Raw genomic sequence first — 7380 nt, 5'->3', positions numbered from 1 at the left:
CCAAGCCACTACCCCCTCCCACCACCACTCGTCTCCAGACCCATCTTTTGTTATCCTCTTGCCCTGTGAACAAACACTGGGCTCCAATCACAGTAGGGGGGACACATCACTCTTTCATTCCCTGCCTTTTGCCCAGGCAGGTCCCTTCCCTTGTCTCTCCCGGGAAACTCCTATGCATCCCTCAAAGCCCAATTCAGAAGTTGCATCTTCTGGTTTAAACACTGGGCATCCTCTGTGCTATTGAAATCTTAAGGTCAAAAAGAACTGCACAGAAATCTTGACCTCTCCTCCTTTGTAGGTTTGTTCCTGGCCGTGGTGTCAGGGTAGCAATTCTGCAGCGACGGCTTGAGTATCATGGGAGAGAGCATCAATGAATAAATGCAGTGGTGTTGCTTTGAACCCTCGTTCTCTCCAGGAAAGAAAGGAGACCCAAACCAAGGGCAATGAGAGGAAGAGCCCCATGGCGTTGGGTGGGAACTGGATGGCTCAGTGTGGAAAGCAGGCTGTTTTTTTTTTCTGAAAAAGAGCTTTTCCTCCTTTGTTTATATCAATATGCTTACATCCTGCTTTCCTGTTTTCGTTATTGGATTAGAATCCGTCACTACAATGATTGATGTGGGATGCTCAAACTGCCCCGGATTCGGCCAGTGGGACCCCTTTCAGGCTGCCTCCCTGTCATTCTGCCAAGTACCCGTCCTTCTCTGAGCACTTCCCTTCTGCCAGTATGTTCCAGGCTCCTTGAAGCGTTCCCTTGCGTCACCTTGGAATCAGCCGCCTCGGAGAGGTGGAGGATGGTGTTAACCCAGGACTGAGCTGGTGTTAGTTGTGTTTATTACGCTGGAGGTGTTAGTGCTTCCAGACCCACTACACAGGCACAACAAGGTGGGAAAATACACACACACACACACACACACACACACACACACACACGCATTATGTGTAAATATACTCATATATAAACTCATTATATAGGTAGATATAAAAGGGAGACTCATTCTATATGAGGCTTGAGAAATATATTTCCTGGCGGACAGAGTATGTCCATATTTCTATGCTTATTTCTCTGCGTGTCTATATAGTTCTGGATAATAGATGAAAAACCATGAACTCAGGCAGGTATGAATGGGTGAATGCAGGTGAGGGGTGTATGCCTGTCCTTGAGCCCTTCCTACAGCTGTTCTGAAGGCTCCAGATTTTTCTATGTAAAATGTCGATAAGCTCTATGTGAATTTGCACTTATCTCAAAATAAAAGGTTTAATTTAAAGAAAACACAAAAAGCAAAAGTCATGGGGCAAGAAGGGGAACATGGCAGAAGCCGTGGCCCTTCCCAGGGCCCCAGACACCCCGTTGCCCACCCCGGAGCCCCTAGGCCTTGGCCAGCGCCCCGACAGCCCCTTCCTGGTCTCTCCTCCAGGCCCCTCCCGTCTTCCGCCTGCCCCAGACCCCAGCGTGACAGGATGTTATAAAGCTCTTCTTTCCGGCTCAGTTTCAGCTGAGGTTTTAAAGCCTCAGAATGGTGCAACCAGGAGGGGGGGGGGATCCACCCCCACCCCAAATCTGAGGTGCCTAGAGGCAGGTGTGGGGAGGGTTCTCCTTAGGAAGCCGACCATGCGTCCCCTGGGCCTTGGGGGCTGGCTGGCTGGTTTAGTTGATGTTTTTCAAAGTCCTTATTCTGTGCCAAGTCACACGCAAAAAGGTGGAGTAGCTCCCCCCCAGCCAGGCTGGGCGGCAAGCCTGGGCGGACCTGAGCCAGGCCGGGCCGTGACCCCGGCACCACGCATGACCTCAACCTGGAGCCTGGCTGTGCACACAGTGAGTCGAGAGAGCCGTGCTGGCGGTGAGAGGCGAACTGTAGGAGTACAGATGCACCCAATTCCCAGAGACCACACAGGACCCCCCAAATGGGACTTGACACACAGGACCCCTGGGGGCTTCAGGCACCCCAGCGGAGGGTACATGGTGGGGCCTAGAATGAGGGGGCATCAGATCTGGCAGCTGGGAGAGCATCAAGGCCCTCACGGGAATTGCAGCTGGGGTCCCTGGGGAGGTCTCTTGAAAGTTGCCCACAGGAAGGAAAAAAGTCAGCATTGGTCACTAGCCACGCCAGACCACAGCAGAACCAGCCATGTAAGACTCAGTCCTTAGGTCATAATTCCCTGTGGCAGGCTGGTTCACGGCCCCAAGACACCCAGGGCCTCCTCCCTGGACCCTGGGAATGTTCCCCCGTCTGACAAAGGGACTTCGCCCGTGTGGCCAAGGTAAGGATCCTGAGATGCGGAGAGGATCCTGGGTTGTCTAGGGGTGCCCTCAGTGTGACTTCAAGTGTCCCCTGAGAGGGAGACCGAGGGAGATCTGACAGAGTCCCCAGGAATGTGACTGAAGCACGGTGCTAGGCTCCTGGCTCTGAAGACGGAGGAAGGGGCCACGAGCCGAGGGATGGGAGGGGCGCAGCTCTGGAAGTTGATTTTCCCCCGAAGGCTCCAGAAGGAGTCAGTCTGCCCACGCCTTCACGTTCGCTGTGAGGCTGACTTGGGACTTCTGGCCTCCGCAACATCAGAGAATCATCTTGCATTGTTAAAGCCATTAAAGCTTGTGGTGGCTTATTACAGAAGCCACAGGGGACAAATACACCCCCTCTCCCTCCGGGCTGATCCTATGGGGCGACAGTCGGAAATGGCAGCTTGAGACCGGGAAGGGGGGACAGAGAAATTTATCAGGACCTCCCACTCCAGATCCAGGGCCTGGGGTCGGGGGTCGGGGAACCTGAATTTCCAATCAAAGTTGGAGTTCTGTCATTATGAGACCGGACTATATACCCTTGAGGCTATAAGGAGGCAGGAGGGGGGGCTTTTTATCATCAGAGATTAACTGAAAGGCATCGAGGGACCTCTCCGATGTTTTGTTCTGGGCAGGGAGGGAAGCATTTGTCAGAGAAAGTTTAACAAGGGAGGGGAGAGGAAGGATCAAATTGTTTTCTGAGGCCCCTTCACTCAAGAACTCTTTCTTGAGCCTCTGTTCCGTGCCCAGCTCTACGTAAGGCTTTGTGCGTGTAACCGAGAGATGGAGAAAACAAAACAGAACAGCACAAATCTCTGTCTTCAGAGAGAGACAGCCGGCAGGCCCCGCACAAGGGGCACCGCAGACCTGCTTCCCCTGAAACCGGGGAAAACTAGTGAACGAAGTCTTAAAACTAGTTAAAGCTTCTGAAAATGGTCTGAAGGGTGAACAGAAAATGAAAAAAAACCGGGGCGCCTGGGTGGCACAGCGGTTAAGCGTCTGCCTTCGGCTCAGGGCGTGATCCCGGCGTTGTGGGATCGGAGCCCCACATCAGGCTCCTCCGCTATGAGCCTGCTTCTTCCTCTCCCACTCCCCCTGCTTGTGTTCCCTCTCTCGCTGGCTGTCTCTATCTCTGTCAAATAAATAAATAAATAAATAAATAAATAAATAAATAAATCTTTAAAAAAAAAAAAGAAAATGAAAAAAAACCATTTCAGAACACTCATGAAAATTTGGTAAAAAAAGGTGAGAGTCTATGGTATTTGAACTAATACCACTCCCTCCCTTTACCCACCTTCCGGTTCAATGAGGTGAAGACAGCATTCCAGACCACTGCCGCCGCAACATGGGGCCCTTGCTCCCCAGACCAACAACACAGGACCCCTCTTCCCCCAAAACCAACAGCACAGGGCCCCTCTCCCCCCAGACCAGCAACACAGGGTCCCTCTCCCCCCAGACCAACAACACAGGGCCCCTCTCCCCTGAGACCAACAACACAGGACTCCTCTGTGGGCTGACCTGATAGGGTGCAGGCCAGTGGCCTGGGAGGTGAAAGAACTCACCCAAGGCAGAGCAAAGGAGATAGAAGTTTATCCACTACACTGCAAAGGAGCAGTGGGCAGGACAGCAAAGGAGAAACTGTCTGCAAGGGTGGGGGGGCTGGAGTTAAGGGGAAGTGAGGTATGGGAACATGTGGTATTTTCCTTTTTTGGTACCTGTGTCGAGGTGTAAGTAGCCCATTGGTCAGCCAGGGCTTATGGATACTTTGAGGTGTCCCCTAATGGGCCTGTTTGCATCTGGCCCTGTGGTCACTGTGGGGCCTTCTACCCCGCTCAGGTTCCCGGTGCTCAAGCCTGTGGCCTAAATGCGGTCTCTACATTTCCCCCAGACAGATGGACAATGACAGATCTTTGGCATTTGGGGGGAGGTCTTCAGTAGCTGTTTCATGCTGAATGGGGGGGGGGCGCTGTCCCTACATAAACTTGTCGGCCCATCAGGGGTTCTGCACAAATGTAGACCAGAGCATCATACTAGATTAATGTACTTATAGGCGATTTGAGTGACATCCCTTGGTGGCCAGGTCCATGAGTTTTAGGGGGAGGGGACACTCTGATGGAATGGGCTGCAATCCTTGTCAAACATCATCTGTATATGGAATTGTTGGATTCTAGAAGAGACAAATTGAACCAAGAGATTAAAGAGAGGGGGGCCAGTAATTAGAGTATGGAGGCCAGGGTTCCTAAGAAGGCGAGAAGGCAGGAGAGCCAGGACCGGGATTCTTTCCAGGAAAACCATCGTTGTGTTGCACGGTCCCAGAGGGAGTCCTGTTGAATCAAATTATGGACATTTTCTTGTATTTGCCCTGATGGATTGACCCACAACAACGTTGTTCCTTTTGATGAAGGATAATCGGAAGGCAGGCAGGGACAAGGCTCCCCTCCTAAGAAGAAACCACCCTTAAAAGGATTTTACACCACCCTGGAAGGAGCCCTCCACCCTTTCCCATACAATAGACAGGTGACAAAACCCTGATTGGATGACAGGCGCAGGGAGGGTTAATCAGATTAAAACAGCCCTCCAACAAGCCCGTAAGAACTCCTAGACTTAGAAACTTCAGTGGCAACCCCTACCAATCTGCTTCCTCCTTGGGAGTTTTGTACTATCACTTCGCTATCACTCCATGAACCTTGCTTTGCTGCCCACCACTCTGTCTGGTCTACCTCTTAATTCTTCGAAGTGGCTTGACCAAGAACCATGGACACTGGTGGAGAAAAATCCTGAAACACTTTAGCATGGCGCAGAATACCCCTGGAGCTGCAGCTGGGAGATTAATCCATGTTGGTTGGGGTCTGGTGCGACTAAAGACCCCAACTGGGTTTGTAAATTAGGATAGATTTAGTTATTGTTCTAAGCCTTTTGCAACCTCTAAGGACAGATGACGACTGACCATGGATGAGTTTATAATACCTCCCACCCCAGTACGATTCCTGCAGTTGTTTCTAGGCCACTGAGAAAGGGGATTATGTGAATAGCACACTTCATTTGGGGTGAGGCATGTCTGATTAAGGGAAGGGCTGTAGGAATGTCCCTTGGGGCTATATAAGAATATCTGGGAGGGGCATCTGGGAGGCGCAGTCAGTTAAGCGTTCTGACTCGGTTCTGACTCCAGGTCATGATCTCAGGGTCGTGAGATTGAGCCCCTGCATCAGGCTCTGCACTGGGTGTGGAACCTGCTTAGAATTCTCTCTCTCCTCTCCCTCTGCCACCCCCACCCCCACTCATGCTCTCTTAAAAAAAAAAATCTGGGGACAGCATTACATTAGTGTGAGTTCCAGTCCAATCAGCAGGGAGACAGATGTGGGATAGCATTTCCACAGTGGAAGGAGTATCCTGAATGGGCGGATAAGCAGGCCCACCTGCTGGGAAGGGAAGGAAAAAAGCCAATAGGTCGGGGCCAAAGAAAGACCAGTACCACCCTAGTGCCCCAGCTGTTTGATAGTGAGCGGCTGCGGTGGCTGCCCCTGGGGGAGCGAAACAAGAGACTGAGGCTTGCATTGCTCCTGAACAATTTTCCAGAAAAGCATATGTCCAGGGACATCTATGAGTTTTCTGAATTTGAGGTAGATCGGGGAAAGGATGGGCAGGGTCCCCATTTTGTGGGTTGTACCAAAGTGAAGGAGTTGGGTGGTTTTGAGGTCTGCCTTAGGAGAACTGTGATGTTTCCTGCATCCAAAGGGATTGAGGGGGAACAATGAGACTGGGGGCCCTAGAGAATCGAAATTGTCCCTTCGACCCTGGAGTAGAGTAGTGTGTTGAGAGTCTGTGACAGTGAGGGTGAGGTGGCATTTTTTGGGTGGTCACGTTCCCACTGGTATTCCCTGGGGTCTTATGGTCACAGTGCAGATGGGTGCCTAGAAGGGTAGCTGAATGGCTGAAGAGAGGGGTCCCAAGATGGATGGGGTTGGTGCCACATGAGGCTTGAAATCTGTTTGAGACTTCTGTAGATAATCTGAGCCTGCCTGGTCAGATGAGCTTTGGGAAATTTGGTTACAGTGTAGGCTAAGCAGGCCTTTATTACTGTCCATTCTTTAGGGGTGGCCCGGTAAGGGGATCCAAGTCCCCCATTGGAAGCATCTACGCATAGCCAACAATTGGAGGAATAGGTTGAATCGGCCATTTGGAGGAGGCGTTGGGCCTCCTCGAGAGCCAGGATGTAGGGAGTGGAAAGCAATAGGGAACAAGGTAAGAGCAGAACAGGGGCCATATTTAACAGTGGGAAGGTCTTTTTTGCTGTTTCGGTTTAGAGCCAATTACATGAGCATGGAAATCCACCTTTAAGATTAAATAGACACCAAAAGAACGTTATGATGACAAAGACAAAGATTTTAACTAATTTATTTATTTTTAGAGATTTTATTGATCTATTTGTCAGAGAGAGAGAGCACAAGCAGGGCGAGCAGCAGGCAGAGGGAGAAGCAGGCTCCCCGCTGAGCAAGGAGCCTGATGCAGGACTTGATCCCAGGCCCCCGGGATCATGACTTGAGCCGAAGGCAGATGCTTAACCAACGGAGCCCCCCAGGCATCCCCAAAGATTTTTTTTTAAGATTTTATTTAATTATTTGAGAGAGAGTGAGTGAGAGAGAGCACAAGCCAGGGAAGACTCAGAGGGACAGGGAAGCAGACTCGCATCTGAGCAGGGAGCCCGATGCGGGGCTCAATCCCAGGACCCTGGCGTCATGACCTGAGCCGAAGGCAGACGCTTCACCGACTGAACCACCCAGGCGCCCCAACAAACACAAAGATTAACCCAAACAGGGGTGTTGATTGTGAAAGCAGGACATCAAGGGTGGGCAGCTCCAGGTAAGTTATAATTTCTGACCAAATAAATTTGGAGAGGTCACCCTGAAGGGAAAGGTCAAGAATGAAGTCTTGGATTTGAGAAGGAGAAATCGTGAGAGTTTTGGGAGGAAAGTATTCAGGGAGTTTTTCTAAGATAAAATCACAGAATGATTGAATGTGAGGGGCGCCTGGGTGGCACAAGCAGTTAAGCATCTGCCTTCGGCTCAGGGCGTGATCCCGGCGTTATGGGATCGAGCCCCACA

This window comes from Ailuropoda melanoleuca, chromosome 17 (assembly GCF_002007445.2).
Source record: "Ailuropoda melanoleuca isolate Jingjing chromosome 17, ASM200744v2, whole genome shotgun sequence".
Taxonomy (NCBI): Eukaryota; Metazoa; Chordata; class Mammalia; order Carnivora; family Ursidae; genus Ailuropoda; species Ailuropoda melanoleuca.
This window is presented reverse-complemented; position numbering follows the sequence as displayed.